The 25,343-nt window shown below is 41.8% G+C and overlaps 1 long non-coding RNA gene across 2 annotated transcripts in view; it reads right to left on the bottom strand.

The window, feature by feature from the left end:
* Positions 1-712: 712 nt before the first annotated feature.
* Positions 713-25,343, bottom strand: part of LOC142742292 (uncharacterized) — an 88,053-nt gene continuing 63,422 nt past the window's right edge. For both annotated transcript variants that reach the window (XR_012881343.1, XR_012881344.1), the window contains exon 5: positions 713-1,567. This is a non-coding gene — a long non-coding RNA (uncharacterized LOC142742292). The remainder of the gene's footprint in view (positions 1,568-25,343) is intronic.

Raw genomic sequence — 25,343 nt, 5'->3', positions numbered from 1 at the left:
CTTCCGGTCCACAGGAAAATGGCGCCGGACGGCGCGCATTTCAAATTGAACTGTGTGGGAGCGGCGCATGCGCCGTTCCCACACAGCGGCGTACATGTTAGTGGATGGAACGGGCCCCGTTCGCAGTCCCTATGGGACTGGAGCTGCCGTATTCCATGTCTGTATGTGTCGTTAATCGACACATACAGAAATGGAAAAAAAAAAATGGCAGCCCCCATAGGGAAGAAAAAGTGTAAAAATAAGAAAAAGTAACACACAAACACACAAATTAATCCAAACGTTTTTAATAAAGCACTAACATATTTAACATATTAAAAAAAAATTTGTGGTAACACTGTTCCTTTAAGGACTATAGGTTTAGAAAATATAGTTTGTAATTGGATTGAGTATTGGCTCAAGGACCGTATCCAGAGAGTTGTGCTCAATGATTCCTACTCTGAATGGTCCCCGGTAATAAGTGGTGTACCCCAGGGTTCAGTGCTGGGACCACTATTATTCAACTTATTTATTAATGATATAGAAGATGGGATTAATAGCACTATTTCTATTTTTGCAGTGGAAATGTTCCGGGAATTATGGAACATGTCCGTTCTTTCGCATTTTGCGGGCCGTGCTCCCATACTTTGTATGGGAGCACGGCCCGAAAATGCGGCTGTCAGTCAGCGGCCGGCCGTGCCCGCAATCGCGGGACGTTATTGCGGGCACGGTCGTGTGCATGGGGCCTAACAAGAATAGGACAGGTTCTATGATTTTTTCAGCACTGACACCCATCATTAAAAATACTGAAAGGTGTCTGTGGCCAATAGAAATTAATGGGTCTGTAACTACTGATGAAAAATACTGTCGTGTGCATGGGGCCTAAGGCTTGCTCAACCAAGGGGAGAGGAAGAGGGAAAAGTAGTAAGGCAAGGCAACCAGATCTGGGCAAAACGAAAAGAGAAGGAAAGCGGCAGTAAGACAATATGTGACGAGTGAAGGGTAAGAGGGACAAGGAAAGAGTGAAAGGGGGACACGAGAGAAAAGAATTAAAGTCAAAAGTTGTGCCAAGGGACCAAATCAGCAGCTCAGTCCTTATCTGTGTTGTAGAGGTCCTCTATGGAAAGGTGAGGGTATGGGTTATGTCTGCAGAAGCAGCCGATGGGTCCTCTACAGATAGGAGCAATGGGTGCAAGTATTGAAATCATAGAGATGTCCCAGAGAAAAGGAGGCGGGCAAATTCAGTAATCCTATAGAGTTATCATTGTGGAGGGCGCAGGTAGTCATTCAATTCCAGAGGTAACTGTTCCTTGTCAGAGGTTTTGCGGTGCCTGGCAGATGCACAAAGTGGTCGGGAAGATTGGGTGGTTGTACGGGTTTTGGCAGTGGCCCAGTCTGGGATGCCCATTGGCACAAATTCGGAGGAAGTCATAAAGTTCTGGTAGGTCAGAAAGTGTGATGCACCTATGGAAGGATTGATCCCACGTGTAGGAGGGCCCCACAGCACGGACCTTGTCCAACAGCGGATGCAATTGTCTTCTCATCAGAATTGTGTGGTTGGAGACATCAGGGAGGATATTAATTTCTGGTCCTTCAAAATCAAAAGTTGAAAAATAAAATAAATAAATAATATATAACTATGTCGACGCAAAAATAAAAAAGTTATAGCTCTTGGAATGCGACGATGGAAAAATGTAAAAAATAGCTTGGTCATTAAGGTTTAAAATAGGCTTTTTCATGCTTTCCCTGTAATATGATATTTGAGGGAATAGCAATGCACCTGGAAGAGAAGAGGCCAGATTAACTAATGCACTTTAAGTTTTAGACAGTGTAAACTTAGACCAGGCAGTCAGAAGATGCGCTAAATTCATCACAGTGGTAAATGCTGTATGATAAATTTGACACATCTTACTTGATCTGCTAGACACTTTTCTCCTTCTTATACCACCTTTTGATTTGCCTTAGTTTGCGACAGTGTTTTTTTTTGTGTGCATCTTAAGCCACACCCCTTTCAGTTAAGCAACTCCCCTTTTCCAGGACACTTTTTAAAAGTGTCTAGTGCAGAGCAAACATCTGGGTTAATAAGAAATGCACCAAGATATGCCAGATTTTGGCGCAATTTCTGATACACTCCGACACATGCTGCCGACACAACAGTACATCTGCCCCAATGTCCCGAGGGCTCTATGGACTCTAGTTCAATGTCCCTAGTGGGTGCTGTGGCCAGAAGAGAATTACTTAGGGCCGCTACTTTTTCAGATGTTTTTCCATGCAGTGAAAAATATGGGGTGATTTATTAATACTGGTACATCAGTCCCTCCTTCAATGTAGTATGAGCTATGTTCATCCTTAGGATGTACAGTATGAACATGGTGTAGACAAAAAAAAAAACTATTGACACTTTTCAGAAAAACTGCCAGAAAAAAATTATGAGTTGCAGAAAGTGCAAATCTGAAGCCCCACCTACTTTTCTTGACACATTCAGACGTTACAGAAAAAGTGGTATTGCGGCTTCATAAATATGACTTTGGTCTATGCACCATATATTTCATTGGATGTAACATCGGAGAATTGGTAGAAGTACATGGATAAAGATGTAACTCTGTAACTCTTTTCACACTGCTTTTTTTAATAGTAAATTTAGTGCACCTTGATTTCCTTGAGCATTTGGGTTCATAGCTTTTAATCTCTGCCTTTTTTGTGGCCCTTTTTCCCCTCCATTGATTTCAGTAGGAAAAACATGTAAAACACTTGTTCCTACTCATATTTCTGTGGTATAATATGTATTAAATGTGTACATTTAATGGAACTGTCTATAGTTAAAAAGTAAACACATAATCACAGGAACAACACACCGCTTAGGCTTCGTTCACATCTGCGTCGGGGCTCCGTTCATGAGTTCACTCTGAGCTTTCCGTCAGGGGAACCCATGAACGGAATCCAAACTGAAACAAACGGAAACCATAGGTTTCCGTTTGCATTACCATTGATTTCAACGGTGATGGATCTGGTGCAAATGGTTTTCGTCACAGAATGAATAGCGCAGTCGACTACCGTATTGATTCCGAATGACTGAACCCTTACACAACGGTGACAAACGGAAACCATTTGCAATGGATCCGTCACCATTGAAATCAATGGTGATGCAAACGGAAACCTGTGGTTTCCGTTTGTTTCAGTTTGGATTTCGTTCATGGGTTCCCCTGACTGAAAGCTACGACGGAACCCATGAACGGAGTTCCGACGCAGATGTGGACGCAGCCTTACCCGCGTTTTACTGAGATGTTTGTTGTATTAATGGTGCAGTTCTGGACTTCCCTACACACACATATTAGCTACTCTATGTGTGAACTTGTGAAGAGCTACAGTACATAACTGGACTTGTCCTCTTCAAGCTGTCAAACTCAAGTGACAAGCTGTTTCAGTTTTAGAAATTCTTAGAACCTTGCATTGTGATGAGCCTTGTGAGGTTATGAAATGTCATATGTGTTGTGATATTGTTTTGACTGCAACTGCTTTTTTATATTTAACCCCTTAATGACCAGCCTATTTTAAACCTTAATGACCAAGCTATTTTTTACGTTTTTCCATCGTCGCATTCCAAGAGCTATAACTTTTTTATTTTTGCGTCGACATAGTTGTATAAGATCTTGTTTTTTGCGGGACAAGTTGTATTTTTTAATAGCACCATTTTGAGGTACATATTATTTATAGATTAACTTGTATTAACTTTTTTTGGGGGGGGAATAGAAAAAAAACAGAAATGTTGCCACTCTTTTTTTGCATCATCAATCTACGCCGTTTACCGTGTGGTATAAATAACACAATAACTTTATTCACCGGTTGTTACGATTGCAACGATACCAAATTTGTATAGATTTTGTATGTTTTACTACTTTTACACAGTAAAAACGCTTCTTTTTCAAAATTATTTGTTTTTGTGTCTCCATAATTGAAGAGCCATAACTTTTTTATTGTTCCACCGATGCAGTTGTATGGGGGCTTTTTTTTATTTTTATTTGCGTTGTAGTTTTTATTGGTACCATTTTGGAGTAGATGCGACTTTGATCATTTTTTATCACATTTTTTTAAGTCAGGATTCACAGAAAACAGCAATTTTTATTTTATTTTTTACGGCGTTCACCGTGCATTTTAAATAATGTAATAGCTTTAAAGGGAAGGTGTCATTAATTTTTTTTTTTTTATATATATATATATATATATATATAATATTGCTTTTAGTATGATATTAAATTTTTTTTTATTTAATTGTGTTCTTGTGTTCTACGTTTTACTTTTTTCTTACTTTTACTTCTCTATGGGGGCTGCCATTTTTTTTTCATCTCTGTATGTGTCGATTAACGACACATACAGAGATGGAATACGGCACATACATCCCCATAGAGAATGTGAACGGGAGCCGTTCCATTCACTGCAGCGTACGCCATTTGTGTGGGAACTGGGAAATTGGGGACTCTTTTGTGCTCAGCACATTTATCTGTTCATCTGTGTGGGAACGGCGCATGCGCCGCTCCCACACAGACCAAAACTAAGCTCGTTAGCAGAGCGAAATCCGGCGCCATTTTCATGTGGACTGGAAGCCGCTGCCGGACAGTAAGATGACGCGAATCGCGGCAAAAACCGCGACGAAACGGCATTGTATATGCCCTGCAAAAGGACCTTTAGACATAAGGTCACATGACCTTATCTCTGAAGTTATGACCTTATCTCTGAAGTTCTTACTACTGTTTAGAGACCTGCTGGTCACCACATGACCGCAGCTCCATGAGCAGCAGCAAGACTCCACAGAGAAGACTGAGGTGAGCTGCTATGTAAGTATAAGGGGATGGATTTGTTTAAGGGGTCTGTATTCAGGGGGTCTGGTGTGGGGACTGTATTTAAGGGATCTGGTTTTTTGGAGACTGCATTTAGGGGGTCTGGTCTGTATTTAGGAAGTTTAGAGTCTATCAGTTTAAGGGCTTTAGGGTCTGTATATTTCAAGGTCTGTGTTAGTTTAAGGGGTCAGTATTTAGGGGGTCTTAGGTCTGTATCAGTTTAAGGGGCTTAGGGTCTGTATATTTAGGGGGTCTGTTAGTTTAAGGGGTCTGGGTCTGTATTTAGGGGGTCTGTATTAGTTTGACGTCTGGGGTCTGTATTAATTTAGGGGGCCTGTTCTAGGGTCTATATTAGTTTAGGGGGTCTTTATTAGGGGTCTGTATTTAGGGTACATAAAAAAAGAGACTGGTTATGGATAAACCATACACAATAAACATACCCAAAAATGCAGTATACATATAGCACGGTGCCATTTCTGAAAGAGATGTATAGAACAAAAGAAAAGATAATCCAGAAATATATCAAGGCACTCTTAGGTAAATAGAAATTTATGAAAAAATTGTTTTTATTTTAACCTCCGAATATTTTCGGATATATAAATATATACATACAAAGTTTTAAAAAAAAATCTCCTGGCCAGCAAGAGATAACATGTGACTTAAAACACCTTATATATGTTAATTAAATCCCTTCTGTAATAAGTATTATCTATATACATATATTCTCCCTAAGCATAGGGACAGAAGATTAAATTCTGAACAATCGCTGGGTTGTATTCACACCATTCCCATTTACAACAGGTAGTAATAATTTTTTGGATAAGAATTTTCTGTATAGTATAATTCCTGTCCTAGGAGATTTAACGGCAGATTTTTTTGTTTAACTCTTCCCTCCTATTCAATAGGACCTTGCTTTTAAAAGGGATCAATGGTAGTTGGCAGTCTATTAATAGACCCAGAGGTCTATGTGTATCCCACTCGATCCTTATTATTCAAAAGGACCAGTTTTCCAGGATTGTATATGGTAACTTCAACTTGCGTTGTGATAGTAGATGTTTTACCTCTAATTATCCGGTGAGCATTGGTGATCCATGTGCAGGAGCAGTCAATCCACGGGCGGTACGGAAGGCCTTCCAAAAGTGAGTTCCGAGCCGTATGGTCATATATTTCTCAATACTATCAAGGCTCCACCGTCACATCAGGCGATCCACTATTTTCCAGTGTGTCCACTCACTTCGCACCGCACACCAAGAGGTACAAGGTCCGAGAGGGTAAGAGCATATGCCGGCAAGAAGGTAAATCTCAATTCACATGGTATCCCCTTCCATGTGATGTCTCCAAACTTAGTCAGGGATTTGCAGGGCAAGGTTTAGACGTCACTACCTGCCCAGCTTGATTAGATCAGCTGATGCGTTTCATCCCTGAACGGGATTTCCACAGAGCCATTTGGCAAGTGTAGGCAGAATCGTTGTATTTATAATGTCCCAACGTTCGTTCGTTCGTTCGTTCGTTCGTTCGTTCGTTCGTTCGTTTATTGATTCCTTAATTTCAAATGAAATATTTCATAACAACTTATTGAATTATTTGGAATGTTCTAGATTATATACAATTATCTTTATTTTAAAGGAATAGAAATATAATTTTATTGTCAATCTATATCTACAAGGTATTATATTTAACACAATAGTAGAAAATCAGTGGTATGTCTTCACTACGGTTCAGTTAGTCAATTAAATCCGATACTGATCGTATAAAGCAACGTAATATTTTCTTTTTTTCTTTTTACCATATTTTTCACTATAATATTAGATTTTATTAGTTTTTATTCATAGTTGTATATGATGGTAAGGTTTTCAGAGCATTGTACATTCAATATAATCACTGTCCCATAGAGGAATAGGAGATAAGTTCCCCCATGAGTGTATTCTCACCATATAATTAATTTTTCACATCTCATATAGCCTTGTGCATAAGTTAATTCATACAGTATTTCAGGGAAGGCAGGGAAATAGGTCCCATGCCTAAGAAGGCAATAGAACCCGGGTCCCCACCTACCCTGAAAATTTGTATCTTTATTATTAATTCACAAAACAAAAGTGGTGATGATAGTATGGAGAAAAAATTATTCTAATAATATGATATTGATGCATAGTTATAGTTATTAATTTATATTTATAATTCTATATGGATGGAACTAGCAGGGTATTCCCCATTTGATACAATGAATATCTACTAATGAGAGGGAGAATTATTCCCCCAAAACAATATACAGTCTGACCACCTTACAATCATTTGTTTATTTAGTAGAAAATTATATTTGGGTGGAATTCATGAAAGTCTCCAGGGGAGGCAGGGAAAGGGGTCCCATGCCTAAAAAGGCAATAGAGCCCGAGTCCCCACCAACCATGGAAACAACCATAAGAAATTCCCCCAGTGCAGGGACTTCTGAGAGTAGACATAAGGCCACCTATATATCCCAAAAATTAATTATTCCATATTCAGGAACATATTTGTCCTTTTAATTTCAGTTATTTTCATCACATCTTAAAAAGTGGGACATTCAGTTAGAGATACATTATCTATACTGGAATCCTAATTTATTCAAGGAAACTATAAGATGAAAGAATAAACCCATCTATTAGCACCCATGAGTTTTATATTACTTATTGGAAACAAACATTGACCATTTAATTTCTGCCCATTTTGATCACATATTCAGTTTTTATCAAAAAAAAGAAGAGAAAGAAGAAAGAGAGAGAGGTGGAAAGGGGAGATATTTAAATAGAATCTCTATTCTCCCAAACTAAGGTTGCTGTTTTTTCATAGGAATTTGAGAAAAAAGGAAAGATTTTGCTAATATAGGGAAAAATCCGATGTACAACATAGTTCAACATCATTCAGAGAGGAAGGGGTAGGAGAGAGCAGGTGGAGACTGCTATAGACGCTGGTAAACAGCCATCCCAGCAGAAATCCACCTGCTCCCAACAGTTTATACTCAGAGAAACATATTGAACCTTATTTCGTTATTTAGTCCCTTGGGATTTAGGGTACCCAATGTGTAAATCCACATGGTTTCCTTTTGTAAGAGTATGCGATTCCGATCTCCTCCTCTTCTGTCTTCAAATAATTGGTAAATTGTGAAATTCCCATAAATTTCAAACCCGTAGGTGACTGCTCATGGTGTGTTTTGAAGTGTGCTGCTAGTGGATTTTTCATTTCTCCCTTGGTAATGTCTAAAATGTGTTCACTTATGCGTATATGCAACTCACGTTTCGTTTTCCCGATATATTGTTTCCCACATGGACAAGTGATGGAATATACAACCATAGTTGAGCGACAATTAATGAAATTATAGACTTTAAATTCCTTTTTGTGCTCGCTATCGGAGAAAGTATCCGACTTTAGTACATACTTACAACACCTACATGAACCACACATGAACATTCCCTTTGGGCGTTTCTGCAGCCATAGGTCCCTTTCTGGAGTGTTTCTCGTAAACTCGGAGCTGACCAGCATGTCCCTTAGTGTGGGGGCCTTTTTGGGACCATACTTGGCATATTCCCCACTATTGAATTAATTATTTTGTCCAATGTTAAATCTGGCCAATTCTTTATCATTAGATTCCGTAATATGTCCCAATGAGACCCATATCTAGAGATAAATCTAACTCTGTTGTCACTGTTGTCCCTTTTACCTCTTTTAATAATTTCCTCTCTATTCTGTCTGAGTGCCATATTCTATCCTTTCTTAATTAATTTTTTAGAGTACCCCCTATTTTCAAAACGGGAGGATAGGTCTTGAGCTTCATTTTTGAAGTTTTCAAAATCAGTGCAATTTCGTCGAATTCGAAGGAATTCACTGATTGGGATCCCCCTAATTTGAGAGGGAAGATGGTGACTACTTGCTGCCAATAAAGTATTACCCGATGTTGGTTTTCGATACGTGGTTGTTTTAAGTCTATTCCCCTCCCTATAGATATTAAGGTCGAGAAAGCTTATAGTGTCTCTACTATAAGTAAAAGTAAAAAAAATATTTAGATTGTTAGTATTTAGATCCTTAATAAAATCGTCCAAAGATCCTTTCCAACATAAGAGGATCGTCCATATATCTGAGCCAGGTAGATGCACACTTTCTGAAGAGGGGGTGAGGGTATACAATGAATTCCTCCCACCATCCCAGGTGTAAGCAGGCATATGATGGTGCACAGGAAGATCCCATGGCCGTTCCATGTGTCTGGCAATAATACTTGCCATCAAAAGAGAAACAATTATAATTTAAAATAAATTCCAACATCTCTATAATGAATTCATTTTGGTGAGACCAATCTCCTCCTCTCCTCTCCAGAAAGTGCGCAGCAGCCCTCAGGCCGATATTATGTGGGATCGATGTGTACAATGATTCCACATCTAGTCCAACCAGAATAAAATCATCCTCAATTGTTAAGTTCTCAATTTTATTTAGAAGATCTCCTGTATCCAAAACAAAGGAAGGGAGTGTACGGACAAATGGTTTCAGCTTCTCATCTATGTATTTCCTAAGGTGATCTGTCGGGCCATCACAACCTGAAATGATCGGTCTGCCCGGTGGGGTATTCCTATTTTTATGCACCTTGGGAAGCACATAGATGGTTGCATTCGCGGTTCCTTCACCTCCAGATATTGGAATTCATGTTTACTAATCAGGCCCTCGTCCAAAGCAAAGGTTAACTTTCTATTTAATATTCCAGTTACATTGTCTAATGGATTACTCATTAGAAGAGTATAGGCATTCGTGTTTAATTGCCTTTTGATCTCACCGACATAATCCTCCTCTCTGAGGAGGACAACATTTCCACCCTTATCACTAGGTTTTATCACCATATTTTTCACATTCATCAATTCTTTCAGGGCCTTCCGTTCTTTTTTTGTTAAGTTGTCCTCACACAGGAACGAGGACCAGTTGATGAGACCAATATACCTGAGCATTGCCTCCAGGAAGGCATGCGTATATCTGTTAGAGTGAATGCTAGGCATGGTACTACTCTTTTTACGCAATCCTGTATGTTCTGGAATAATATTAATATGATCTTCTTCAAATCCATCTATATCTTCCAGTGGGTTACCTTCTCTCCATAACCTTTAAATCCACCAAGGTATTCCAATCTGATAATTCTAGATTGGGAACTGTTCCAGAACTCATTATTTCTCCCTGTGATGATGATCCTACACCTTCATTTCCACTATTACCTTCATTTCTTTCCCCATGCCAAAGTCTTAAAAGGATCTTTCTCAAAAAGAGATGGAGATCTTTACAGATCTCAAATTCCTTTCCAGGGGTAACAGGTGAGAAACCAAAACCGCGATTAAGTAGAGAAATATGGTCCATCGACAGGGGGAAATCTGTTAAATTAATTATATTATTGACATTATTTTCTATCTTCCCCTGCGCTGTCTTGTATTGGGTCCTCCTTTTTTCTCTACTAATCTTTCCTCTCCGTATTTTCCTCTGTTTCTGTCCCCTAAAAAAGAAAGCTTTGGTTGTAATTCGTCAATTCTAATATGTTTCCCCGTCTCATTGTCACTAGATGGGTCACTAGTCGTTTCCCCATCCGTTGACATACAATGAAGGAAATAAGTATTTGATCCCTTGCTGATTTGGTAAGTTTGCCCACTGTCAAAGACATGAACAGTCTAGAATTTTTAGGCTAGATTAATTTTACCAGTGAGAGATAGATTATATGAAAAAAAAAAAAAAGAAAATCACATTGTGAAAATTCTATATATTTATTTGCATTGTGCACAGAGAAATAAGTATTTGATCCCTTTGGCAAACAAGACTTAATACTTGGTGGCAAAATCCTTGTTGGCAAGCACAGCAGTCAGATGTTTTTTGTAGTTGATGATGAGGTTTGCACACATGTTAGATGGAATTTTGGCCCACTCCTCTTTGCAGATCGTCTGTAAATCATTAAGATTTCGAGGCTATCCTCTCCAATGGACCAGGTACTGGAGGGAGTCTTAGACCATCCTGCTGTCCACAATCTTGGCCACCTCGAATTCTGCCCCCTCAGGGGTGAGAACAGGGACCGGAGGTTTCCTCGAGGGAGCCAAGGACGGGGAGCAGTACTTAGGGAAGGAGGCATGGAACACGTCGTGTACTCGAAAAGATGGGGGCAACTCCAGTCAGAAGGAGACAGGATTGAGGACTTCAATGACCTTGTACGGCCCTATAAACCGGGGAGCAAACTTCTTGGACGGGACCTTAAGGCGCAAATTTTTAGACGATAGCCACACCAGATCCCCGACCATAAACAAGGGGTTAGCAGAACGTTTTCTATCTGCCTGAGTTTTTTGTATGCTCTGGGACGCCTCTAGGTTCTTCTGAACCTGAGCCCAGACTGTGCTCAGTTCTCGATGACCGACCTCTACCTCGGGATTGTTGGAACTACCAGGTGAAACGGAAGAGAACCGTGGATTAAACCCAAAATTACAGAAAAAGGGGGAGACCCCTGATGAGTTACTGACCCGGTTATTAAGGGAAAATTCGGCGAGGGGAATGAATGAGACCCAATCATATTGACAGTCAGAGATAAAACACCTTAAATATTGTTCTAGAGACTGATTAGTCCTCTCAGTTTGGCCATTAGTTTCAGGATGGAAGGCAGAGGAGAAGGACAGATCAATCTCCAACTTTTTACAAAAGGCTCTCCAAAACAATGAAACAAATTGTACCCCTCTATCAGAAACAATATTGACAGGGACCCCATGGAGACGCAGGATGTGTTTGACAAACAAGGTAGCTAACGTCTTCGCATTGGGTAGTTTTTTGAGGGGCACAAAGTGGCACATCTTACTGAAGCGGTCTACTACAACCCACACCACCGACTTGCCTTGAGATGGAGGAAAATCGGTGATAAAATCCATGGAGATATGGGTCCAAGGTCTCTGGGGAATGAGCAAAGAACATAGTAATCCCGCTGGTCGGGACCTGGGAGACTTGGACCTAGCACAAACTTCACAAGCGGCGACGTAGGCCTTAACGTCTTTAACCCAGGCCACCAATAGTTTCTGGCAATGAGGTGCTTGGTACCCAGGATGCCTGGATGGCCAGATAGTGCATAGTCATGATTTTCCCTGAGTACCCTTAGCCGGAATTGCAGGGCAACAAACAGCTTGTTCTCAGGAAGGCTCCCGGGAGCTGAACCTTGATCAGCCGCAATTTCAGAGACTAAATCAGAATCAATAGCGGAAATGATTATACCTGGAGGTAAAATACAAGCAGGATCTTCCTCCGAAGGAGGGCTGGCCATGAAGCTACGTGACAGTGCATCAGCCTTAACATTTTTAGACCCAGCCCTATAGGTAACCACAAAGTTGAATCTGGTAAAAAATAACGCCCAACGAGCTTGTCTCGGGTTTAGCCTCCAGGCAGATTCTAGGAAAACCAGATTCTTGTGGTCGGTAAGGACCGTTACCTGGTGCCTAGCCCCCTCCAGGAAGTGGCGCCACTCTTCAAATGCGCATTTAATGGCTAAGAGTTCGCGGTTGCCAATATCATAGTTACTCTCAGTGGGTGAAAACTTCCTGGAGAAGTAGGCACAGGGACGGAGATGGGTGAGGGACCTGGTACCCTGGGACAAGACAGCCCCCACTCCCACCTCGGACGCGTCAACCTCAACGATAAATGGCTTCATTTGGTTGGGCTGAACCAGCACCAGGGCCGAGATAAAGTACTTCTTAAGGACCTCAAAAGCCTGGACAGCCTCAGGAGGCCAGTGGAGGAGATCAGCACCTTTGCGAGTGAGATCCGTAAGAGGCTTAGCGATGACCGAGAAGTTAGCAATAAACCTCCTGTAATAATTAGCGAACACCAGGAAGCACTGTAACGCCTTCAGGGAGGCAGGTTGGACTCATTCCGCCACAGCCTGGACCTTGGCGGGGTCCATGCGGAATTCATGAGGAGTGAGGATTTGGCCCAAAAATGGTATCTCCTGCACCCCAAACACACATTTTTCGGTCTTTGCAAACCGTTTGTTTTCTCGAAGGACCTGGAGCACCTTCCTGACATGCTCAATGTGGGAGGACCAGTCCTTGGAAAACACAAGTATGTCATCAAGGTACACTACAAAAAATAACCCCAGGTAGTCTCTTAAAATCTCATTTATGAAATTCTGGAAGACCGCGGGAGCATTACACAACCCAAAGGGCATGACGAGGTATTCGAAATGACCTTCGGGCGTGTTAAACGCAGTCTTCCACTCATCCCCCTCTTTGATGCAGATAAGGTTATACGCCCCCCGTAGATCAAACTTAGAGAATCATTGGGCCCCCTGAACCTGATTAAAGAGATCAGGAATCAGAGGAAGGGGATACTGGTTCCTTACAGTGACCTTATTCAAGCTTCGGTAGTCAATGCATGGCCTAAGACCACCATCCTTCTTCCCTACGAAGAAGAAGCCAGCACCTACCGGAGAAGTAGAGGGGCAAATGTAACCCTTGGCCAGGCATTCCTGGATATACTCTCTCATGGCTTCACGTTCGGGACAAGAGAGATTAAATATCCTACCCTTAGGGAGCTTAGCTCCTGGTACCAAATTGATTGCGCAATCATATTCTCTATGAGGAGGTAACACTTCGGAGGCCTCCTTAGAGAAAACATCAGCGAAGTCCTGAACAAACTCAGGTAGCGTGTTCACCACCTCAGGGGGAGAAATAGAATCAACAGAAAAACATGACGTCAAGCATTCATTACCCCACTTGGTAAGGTCCCCAGAATTCCAGTCAAACGTGGGATTATGTAACTGCAACCAGGGAAGGCCTAAAACAAAATCGGACGATAATCCCTGCATTAACAGTACAGAGCACTGCTCCAAATGCATGGAGCCAACAAGGAGTTCAAAAACAGGGGTATGCTGTGTAAAATAACCATTAGCAAGAGGAGTGGAGTCGATACCCACTACCGGGACAGGTTTAGGCAAATCAATCAAAGGCATAGCTAGAGACATAGCAAATTCCACAGACATGATATTAGCAGAAGACCCTGAATCCACGAAGGCACTGCCGGTAGCAGACCTACCACCAAAAGAGACCTGAAAGGGAAGCAAGATTTTATTACCTCCCCGATGATCACTTAGGCGCGGAAGTTCTCCGGCTGCATTCTTACGCTTAGGACAGTTGTTCACTTGATGCTTGTCATCCCCACAGTAGAAGCAGAGACCATTCTTCCTGCGGAAATCTCTACGTTGTTGGGGGGACACGGAGGCCCCGAGTTGCATAGGTACCTCCGAGTCTTCCGGGGAGGAACGAAGCAACGGAACCTCGGGAGGCATCATGGGGGAGTCAGAGGAGAAAACATCAAGACGTTCAAGTCGTCGTTCCCTGAGACGTCGGTCAAGTCGTACCGCTAAAGCCATAACCTGGTCTAGGGAGTCAGAAGAGGGATAGCTAACTAGCAGGTCTTTCAGGGCATTCGACAGACCCAACCTAAACTGGCACCTTAAGGCAGGGTCATTCCACCGAGGAGCTACGCACCACTTCCTAAAGTCAGAACAATACTCCTCAACAGGTCTCTTACCCTGACGTAAGGTCACCAGCTGACTCTTGGCAAAGGCAGTCCTGTCAGTCTCGTCATAAATAAGTCCGAGAGCAGAAAAGAAACAATCAACGGAGGAAAGTTCAGGGGCGTCAGGAGCCAAGGAGAAGGCCCACTCTTGGGGCCCTTCCTGGAGCCGGGACATAATTATACCCACCCGCTGGCTCTCAGAACCTGAGGAATGAGGCTTTAAACGAAAGTAAAGCCTACAACTCTCCCGAAAGGAGAGAAAAGCCCTCCGGTCCCCTGAGAACCGGTCGGGCAACTTGAGGTGGGGTTCAAGAGGTGAGGTGAGGGGAACTACCATGGTAACATCAGGCTGGTTGACCCTCTGAGCCAGGGCCTGGACCTGTAGGGAGAGACCCTGCATTTGCTGAGCCAGGGTCTCAAGGGGGTCCATAGTTGTGTCAAGGACCAGGGTAGACTAGGTATGGGCTTGTGATTATGTAATGAAGGGGGTGGGGAGACAGACAAGTGAGCCCTAATCTACCCACCACTCAGTCCCTGCCTACTTGCAACGACCCGCCCTATGCGACGGGGTACAACTGGGCGACGGTCCCTACGCTCAATAAGTGCACGATAGACAAACAGACAAGGGTACACAGAGCTAGGGGGAGAAAGGGGCAGTTGCCCACGGCAACACCGTGAGCAACAAGAGAAGTGAACAAACCGAGTCAAACCAGGAGAGTACGAGGTGCCAAACGCAGAGCAGAAGAGTAGTAAACAAGCCGAGTCAAACCAGGAGTGTACGAGGTACCAAACACAGAGCAGGGGAGTAGTCAGCAAGCCGGGGTCAATATGAAGCAAGGACAATGGTACAAGAAGCTGCAGCAGGGCCAGGAAACCAAACGAGAAGAATCACAAGCAAAGGAGGAACAGGAAAGGCAGGTATAAATAGACAGAGGGCGGGAGCTAGCTCCGTCTGGCCAGGCTGTGATAGGTTCTCCCACTCCTAAGCCTGCCACCCTGAGTGGTGGAAGATGGAGTCAGTCTCACAGACATAGAAGCAGGTGCAGACTGATTATCTATGGGCGTTAACCTCGAAGCTGTGCCTGGCAGATCCTTTACAGTTGTGCTGGAAGACCCAGCCACGAGCCATTTTTAATGTCCTGGTGGAGGGAAGGAGGTTGTCACTCAAGATTTGACGGTACATGGCTCCATCCATTCTCCCATTGAAGCGGTGAAGTAGTCCTGTGCCCTTAGCAGAGAAACACCCCCAATTCATAATGTTTCCACCTCCATGCTTGACAGTGGTGACGGTGTTCTTTGGGTCATAGGCAGCATTTCTCTTCCTCCAAACACGGCGAGTTGAGTTAATGCCAAAGAGCTAAATTTTAGTCTCATCTGACCACAGCACCTTCTCCCAATCACTCTCAGAATCATCCAGATGTTCATTTGCAAACTTCAGACGGGCCTGTACATGTACCTTCTTGAGCAGGGGGACCTTGCGGGCACTGCAGGATTTTAATCCATTACGGCGTAATGTGTTACCAATGGTTTTCTTGGTGACTGTGGTCCCAGCAGGCTTGAGATCATTAAGTTCCCCCCGTGTAGTTTTTGGCTGAGCTCTCACCTTCCTCAGGATCAAGGATACCCCACGAGGTGAAATTTTGCATGGAGCCCCAGATCGATGTCGATTGACAGTCATTTTGTATGTCTTCCATTTTCTTACTATTGCACCAACAGTTGTCTCCTTCTCACCCAGCATCTTACTTATGGTTTTGTAGCCCATTCCAGCCTTGTGCAGGTCTATGATCTTGTCCCTGACATCCTTAGAAAGCTCTTTGGTCTTGCCGATGTTGTAGAGTTTAGAGTCAGACTGATTAATTGAGTCTGTGGACAGGAGACTTTTATACAGGTGACCATTTAAGACAGCTGTCTTTAATGCAGGCACCAAGTTGATTTGGAGCGTGTAACTGCTCTGGAGGAGGCTGAACTTTTAATGGTTGATAGGGGATCAAATACTTATTTCTCTGTGCAGAATGCAAACAAATATATATAATTTTGACTGATTTTCTTTTTTTTTTATATATATATATATAATCTATCTCTCACTGGTAAAATTAACCTAGCCTAAAAATTCTAGACTGTACATGACTTTGACAGTGGGCAAACTTACAAAATCAGCAAGGGATCAAATACTTATTTCCTTCACTGTAAAGGTGTTCCTTCTTATCCGTGGTCTACTTCTATTTTGTCTCTCCTTTTTTATTGTAAATGAAAATATCTGCTTTTGTTTAAAATCAAAAGTATCCCTTTGGAATTTTTTCCTTTTACGTGTTGATATTTCTCGAAGACTTTCATGAATTCCACCCAAATATAATTTTCTACTAAATAAACAAATGATTGTAAGGTGGTCAGACTGTTTATTGTTTTGGGGGAATAATCCTCCCTCTCATTAGTAGATATTCATTGTATCAATTGGGGAATACCCTGCTAGTTCCCTCTATATAGAATTATAAATATAAATTAATAACTATAACTATGCATCAATATCATATTATTAGAATAATTTTTTTCTCCATACTAACATCACCACTTTTGTTTGGTGAATTAATAATAAAGATACAAATCTTCAGGGTAGGTGGGGACCCGGGTTCTATTGCCTTTTTAGGCATGGGACCTATTTCCCTGCCTGCCCTGAAATACCGTATGATTTAACTTATGTACAAGGCTATATGAGAAGTGAAAAATGTATTATATGGTGAGAATACACTCATGGGGGAACTTATCTCCTATTCCTCTATGGGACAGTGATTATATTGAATGTACAATGCTCTGCAAACCTTACCATCATATACAATTATGAATAAAAACTAATAAATTCTAATATTATAGTGAAATTATATGGTAAAAAGAAAATATTACGTTGCTTTATACGATCAGTATCGGATTTAATTGACTAACTGAACCGTAGTGAAGACATACCACTGATTTTCTACTATTGTGTTAAATATAATACCTTGTAGATATAGATTGACAATAAAATTATATTTCTATTCCTTTAAAATAAAGATAATTGTATATAATCTACAACATTCCAAATAATTCAATAAATTGTTATGAAATATATTTCATTTGAAATTAAGGAATCAATAAATGAACGTTGGGACACTATAAATACAACAATTCTGCCTACACTTGCCAAATGGCTCTGAGGAAATCCCGTTCAGGGATGAAACGCGTCAGCTGATCTAATCAAGCTGGGCAGGTAGTGACGTCTAAACCTTGCCCTGCAAATCCCTGACTAAGTTTGGAGACATCATATGGAAGGGGATACCATGTGAATTGAGATTTACCTTCTTGCCGGCATATGCTCTTACCCTCTCGGACCTTGTACCTCTTGGTGTGCGGTGCGAAGTGAGTGGACACACTGGAAAATAGTGGATCGCCTGATGTGACGGTGGAGCCTTGATAGTATTGAGAAATATATGACGATACGGCTCGGAACTCAATTTTGGGAGGCCTTCCGTGCCGCCCGTGGATTGACTGCTCCTGCACATGGATCACCAATGCTCACCGGATAATTAGAGGTAAAACATCTACTATCACAACGCAAGTTGAAGTTACCATATACAATCCTGGAAAACTGGTCCTTTTCAATAATAAGGATTGAGTGGGATACACATAGACCTCTGGGTCTATTAATAGACTGCCAACTACCATTTATCCCTTTTAAAAGCAAGGTCCTATTGAATAGGAGGGAAGAGTTAAACAAAAAAATCTGCCGTTAAATCTGCTTATCTGCTCTGAGATGGCCAATCTCCTAGGACAGGAATTATACTATACAGAAAATTCTTATCCAAAAAATTATTACTACCTGTTGTAAATGGGAATGGTGGCCACCTTGAGGATAAAAAATACGTATTGTTAAAAAATGCAAGTGTGAATACAACCCAGCGATTGTTCAGAATTTAATCTTCTGTCCCTATGCTTAGGGAGAATATATGTATATAGATAATACTTATTACAGAAGGGATTTAATTAACATATATAAGGTGTTTTAAGTCACATGTTATCTCTTGCTGGCCAGGAGATTTTTTTTTTAAAACTTTGTATGTATATATTTATATATCCGAAAATATTCGGAGGTTAAAATAAAAACAATTTTTTCATAAATTTCTATTTACCTAAGAGAGCCTTGATATATTTCTGGATTATCTTTTCTTTTGTCTGTATTTAGGGGTCTGGTCTGGGGTCTGTATTACTTAAGGGAGTCAGATCTGGGGTCATTATTAGTGTAGGGGGTCAGGTCTGGGGTTTGTTTTTAGGGGTCTGTATTTAGGGGTTTGAGGTCTGTATTAGTTTATGGGGTCTGTATTTGGGGGCCTGGTCTAGGGTCTGTATTAGTTTAGGGGTCTGTATTTAGGGGTCTGGTCTGGGGTCTGTATTAGATTTGGGGGTCTGGTCTGAGGTCTGTATTACTTAAAGGCATGGTGTCGCCCCAAAAACATGTTTTTTTTTTAAAATTTAAACATTTAGTGTGTGGGTGATAAAACATTGTTCAAATTTTTTTTATTTTTTTCGCGAGTCAGGAAATATTATAAATTTTTTCAAATTTATAATACTACCCATTTTTGGTCACTAGATGGAGCTGTTTGGAGCTAGTTCCCAAAATTGCAGCATTGCAACATTGGGTTAAAAGCTATCGCTCTAGTGAGCGCTCAGCATCCCCCCCTCCTTTATCCTGGCTAGTGCCGGGATAAACGAGGGGTTTGAAAGGTTTAACCTGCTACACTGTGCGTCGCCATTTTTTGAGCTAACCCACAGTGTAGTAGGTTTACATGCAGTAGTAAACACACACAAACACTAACATACATTGAAATCGCTTACCTGCTCCTGCCGCCGCGGCCCGTCCGCTCCCTTTGCTGCCGCTGTTCCATGTGCACTTGTCCGGAAGCCGCGACCGGAAGTAGTAATATTACTGTCCGGCCGCGACTTCCGGTCCACAGGAAAATGGCGCCGGACGGCGCCAATTTCGAATAGGACTGTGTGGGAGCGGCGCATGCGCAGTTCCCACACAGACGCCGTACACGGCAGTCAATGGGACGGGAGCCGTTCGCAGTCCCTATGGGACTGTGGCTGCCGTATTCCATGTCTGTGTGTGTCGTTAATCGACACACACAGAAATGGAACAAAAAATGGCAGCCCCCATAGGGAAAAAAAAGTGTGAAAAAAAGAAACAGTAAAACACAAACACACAAATGAAAATAAACGTTTATATTAAGGCACTAACATCTTTAACATATTAATAAAATATTTGTGATGACACTGTTCCTTTAAGGGAGTCAGGTCTGGGGTCATTATTAGTGTAGGGGGTCAGGTCTGTGGTCTGTATTTAGGGGGTCTGTATTAGTTTGAGGTCTGTGGTCTGTATTTAGGGCTCTGTATTAATTTATGGGGTCTGTATTTAGGGGTCTGTATTAGTTTAGGGGGTCTGGTCTAGGGGTCTGTATTAAGGGAGTCAGGTTTGGGGTCATTATTAGTATAGAGGGTCGTGTCTGGTGTCTGTATCATGGGGTCCTGTCTGAGGTCTGTATTTATTTAGGGTGCTTGTTCTGGGGTCTGTATTTGTTTAGGGGGGGGGGGTCTGGTCTGGGGACTGAAATAGTTTAGAAGGTCTGGATCTGTATGTATTCTATGATCTAGTCTGGGGTCCAAATTTATTAGTCTGAGTAAAAAGGGGTTGTCCGGGCACATTGATAGGTCACCAGTATAAAAAACGATCTGTGCCCAGACAACCACTTTAACCAGTTCAGGAGCGGGCTATTTTGAGCCTTCAGGACCAGACACCGTTTAGCCATTTTTAGCACGCGTTAGTTAAATGGCTATAACTTTTTTATTTGTTGGGCTAGTGATGTGATTTTTGCAATGTTTTTTTCCGTAGACAATGCAGGTTTCTTTTTTTTTATCATCTTTATGCACATCCTTTTTGCTATTTTAGAATTTTTAGGCTTAAGGTTTGAAAATAATAGTAAAAAAATAAGCTTTTTTACTTTTCAGCTCTTTTTTTGGGTAATAACATAGTTTTACCCTAAAATAGACCTTTTATTTGTTATAGTCATTGTCTATCGTAAATTTTAATATATTACATGTCTATATTAGGGTAATTGCCTCAGGGCTAGCGTTACAACAATCATTGGCGGGGGGGAATGTTTTTTTGGTGGTGTGTATTCTATGTGTATTATTATTAATTTTTCTTGCACTTTACTTTACTTTTATATTTTTATTACTATGGTCTGTCCCTCAAAGGTCAAAAAAGACCTTTGGGGAACTTTATATATTTTTTTTTCTTTCTTTCTTCACAGCAGCTCCAGTTACAGGGGAAACCTGCCCTCTTATAGTGACTATTGTCACTAATAGAGCTGTGCTGGGTCTAGTAAGACCCAGCAGCTGTCTGCCACTAACGGCATCCCGGCAATCATGTTACCAGTCACATGATCATTGGGACCAATAGAGACAGCTAGAAAAATTAGCAGAGACCCAAGCAACTGGCAGGGATGATTGGAATAGACAAACAGATAAATGTGCGGAGCACAAAGAAGTCCCCAATTTCCCAGCTGCTATAGAAATATTGTATTAATTAAAATATAACTTTTATTGTTTAGTTTAGAAACAGGTTGTAGCAGATAAAGTAAATAATTGTACAACCGTTAACCAATCAGAGGTCGTTCTTGGCTTTCGTATCATGATCACATTGGATGATAGAATTTCTAAGGGACCGCTGTCTTCATTAAAATTTAAATACTTAATGCGCCAGTACACACAGCGCATCTATCAGCCCCCGTCACGTTTTAATGAAGACAGCGGTCCCTTACAAATTCTATCATCCAATGTGATCATGATACGCAAGCGCCAAGAACGACCTCTGATTGGTTAACGGCCATCCCATCGTACAGGCCGATCTCAGTGTCAGTCTAACATTGTGAAGGCTTGTCCCCTTCCACAATTTCTATTGGCCACTCACCGGAGATGACACACCACGGTAGGTGTGTCCCCCAACTATATCAGGAAGAAGAATCTGCACGCGCGAGTAATAGCCCTAAAATTATCCCATGAGGACGCTGCTGCTGCAGCGAAACATGTCGGGGGGGCTAGCGCTTTTTTAATCATTGCCGGTCTAACAAATTAACTTCACTACCGTGTGACATTAGAGGCTGTTCGAGCAGTCTGCAGCTGCCGCCCATGCCTGCCACACTTCACTCCTGAGATCCAATACACACCAGATCTCAAATGTTAGATTAACCGTCTTTGACAATTTTAATTCAATCTACTATTGTACAATTATTTACTTTATCTGCTACAACCTGTTTCTAAACTAAACAATAAAAGTTATATTTTAATTAATACAATATTTCAATAGAGACAGCGGCAGTATGTAGGACACAGCCCTTTGACAAGGGGAATCGTAACACCCATTTGTCAATGCTCGCACAAAAAGGTGGTGTTCACTATAGACACGGCAAAGCAGCAGCAGTGGGGAAGGGGGGCCCAAGTTTGGGGAACAGCCCAGGGCCTATGGTCTACTTAATTCGCCACTGGATATGTACCATGATGAATCAGACATTATAGTTTAGTGGCTGCTATTTGTGACAGCTGCTTTCCCTTTCATGGAAATAAATAGGAGATTATCACAGTGCATTACATGCTATGGACAATATATCATTTTAAGTATAATTCAACCAAAAAGATTCTGTCATGTACATGGCAGAAGCATATGCACAGAGCATCCACAAAGGTACACAGAGTCCCTGAGACTCCATACTATATTACAAGGTACAGAGGTCACATTTATTAAAGTAGAACAGCCAAAAGATATTAACAAAAGTCCATTACAAAGAAATAAAAACTCTCTTAATATTATGTATAATCAAATTTGAAAACTGTTTTTTATTATCTTCTATGTTGAAATATGGCTGTGTGAAGTTACAGGCCCAAAGCCTGTCAGCTCCACTTTAGACTCTGATGACAACATGCTCTCTTCTGTCTATGACAACACTGGACTTGACAGAAATCAGGCAAATTTACATTATCGTTTAATTTCTATAAATTTTTATTTTGGCAAAAATTTAGAAAAAAAAGCAGTTCCGCTGCAGTGTTCTTTATTTTTTTCTACACCATACAAGGATCATCATAAATAACGTTTTTTTTATATTTTACAGGTTGTTACGGACGTGGCGATACCAAATATGCGTGTATTATTTCATGTTTTGGAACTTATATTTTGAGAAGTTTATTCATTGTAAAAAAATGTGTATTTCTGTGTTGTTTTTTTTACTTTTTTTTTTTATTAACTTAACTTTTTTTAAATCCCATAGATTGATTTTTATTTTTTAACTTTAATGTACTGGCATATATCTATATGCCAGTACATTAGCCTGTGTACTGATTGTACACATGCAGTTGTTAGGGCATACCTAAGTATGCCCTAACAACAGGGAATATGGTCAGACAGCCCTGGGGTCCTTCAATGGACCCTGGGCTGTGTGGCCATACCAGGTATAGACATTGATCGCGTCACAGGAATTTTCTGTGATGCGATCAAATGGGAGATCCCCCTTCTCACTATAGCTTTGAATGCCGCGATCAGATTCAATGGGTTAACGGTGGAGAGAAGAAGTTTCTCTTCTCTCCGCCGATAGAGCGGGGCTGCGGCTGTGTATTACAGCCGTTGCCCCGCTCATCATGGCGTGCAGACACTGGCTGTCACACAGGACGAGAATACTCAACCTGATGCGCCAAGTACCCGCCGCTCAGGACGAGCATTCTCGTCCTGTGTCGGCAGGAGGTTAAAGGGGTTGTACCAAAATCAACAATTATTACCTATCCACAAGATATGGATTAAACAAAAGTTGGAATGATTGAAGAGACCAAGCCTCCGGCTGCATCTGTAGAGGTATTGAGAACTTCACATATGCTATATTAAACTCCACATATTATAGATAAGAATGCTAGAGATTGGTGGGGAAGCATGGTGATAATGTGCAATAAACACATTTTTAACCATCAGATAGCTGTCATGCAGAACTTCAGGGACCGAGAGTGCCTGCCTAAAGGGGGTTTTTCACTGGACGATTATCGGGCAAACACTTGATCATCTGCTGGTCGTATCATTTTAAAAAAGTGAAATATTATCGTTGTCAGCAGCACATCTCCCTGTGTAAACAGTGGGACACCCTGTCGACATGATAATGAGTAAAAACCACTTGTCCCCATCCATAGCTCCGTGCGACAGGAGCAAACGAGCGCCTATCAATGAGGTCCTCTTACATGGCTCGATGTGGGCTGTGTAATCCACTCGTTGAGCGGCACTCGTTTGCTCCTTTCACAAGGAGCTATGTATGGGGATAAGCGCTCATTACTACGATCGGTCATCCCCATGCATTTCTGTCATGTCGGCAGCACATATCCTTGTTTACACAGGGAGATGTGCTGCCGGCAACAATATTATTTTAGGCTGCAGAAACAATACAATCAGCCGATGAACTAGCACTTGCTTATTCATTGGCTGATCGCTGCCCTGTTTACACAGGGCAATGATAAGGAACGCTAGTTTGCCCTATAATTGGCCCATGTAAAAGGGCCGTAAGGCTGGTCATGCACATCAGATAGCTGCCGGCCGGCTTGTTTGGCTCTCAGCTAATCCTGCCATACACATGCACGCTCGGCTCATTCCTCTCCCCAGACATCTGCCATCGGGGCAAAGTTGGGAGGCCACGATACACATTAGATGTTTGGCCGATCCTGCTGACATTAATCTAATGTGTATGGCCACCTTAAGGGTTCAAGCATTACTCATATATCTATAGGCAGAAGCCTAATTTTGTACATTGTTTTTGCAAAAAATTAGTTTGGCGAAAATGTTGACTCACAAGGGAATGGGCAATTTTTTATATAAAAAACAAATGGTTTTGAATCAAAATAGAGGAAAGCAATTTAAAAGCTCATAACATCCCACAGTAATAAAACTGGGTGGGTTTTGTTAGCCTTTTCTTGTCTTGATGGTTGTTTTGCAGATTGCTTTCTTTGTGGTTTTATAGAAATCAATAAGTTATTCATTAGCTGTCTTGCTCTGCACTTAACATCTGCTGCTCTTTATTTGTGGGTGCATGGCAGGAGATAAAAGGTTCACTTTTCCATTAGACTTGGATGACTATAAAGCATGTCGGACCCAAATAATCCAAACCTATTTGCATTTAATAGTGTGGAAAGGACTATTCTGAACTCGTTCTTACATTGGAAAGTAAATATTCCAGTGGTGTAACTATAGGGGACGCAGCGGTCACAATCGTGACTGCGGCCGCCCGTCTATAAAAAGTTACTATAGTAACTGGGGCCTTTGTAATAAACTACACGGGCCCCTGTTACTGTAGTAACTGACAGTATACTTACCCTCCTCGTTCCGAAGAGCAGCGGAGCTTCTGCCGTCTCTTCGCGTCATGACGTCACGATGCTGGATGGAGTCAGGGCCTCCGCTGCGGTTGGAGCCGAAGAGGAGGGTAAGTATACTTTTACTTTCTGCTGGGGCCCAGGTTGTCCAGTCCCTAAAAATTGATGGCCTATGCTCAGGATAGGCCATCAATAGCTGATGGGTTGGGGTCCGACTGCCAGTACCCCCGCCAATCAGCTGTTTTGGTTTTGGAGGGGGTGCAGCGCTCGTACTAGCGCTGCTTCCCCTTCATTCCAGTCACTTGCTCACACTAAATCGCGGCATCGGCGATTCAGTGTGAGCAAGTGACCGGAATTAAGGGAAGCAGCGCTCGTACTAGCGCTGCACCCCATTCAAAACAGCTGATTGGTCGGGGTCCCCGCCAATCAGCTATTGATGGCCTATCCTGAGGATAGACCATTAATATTTAGGGACTGGACAACCCCATTAAGCCTACCTTGTGGTAGGATTATACTCTATACATGATCGTCATAGAAATTACTAGTACCACTGATGAGCTGTCATGGTCAGGC

The sequence above is a fragment of the Rhinoderma darwinii genome, chromosome 1, assembly GCF_050947455.1.
Source record: "Rhinoderma darwinii isolate aRhiDar2 chromosome 1, aRhiDar2.hap1, whole genome shotgun sequence".
NCBI lineage: Eukaryota > Metazoa > Chordata > Amphibia > Anura > Rhinodermatidae > Rhinoderma > Rhinoderma darwinii.
Note: the sequence above shows the minus strand (reverse complement) of the source record. Positions and strands in the feature narration are given on the sequence as shown.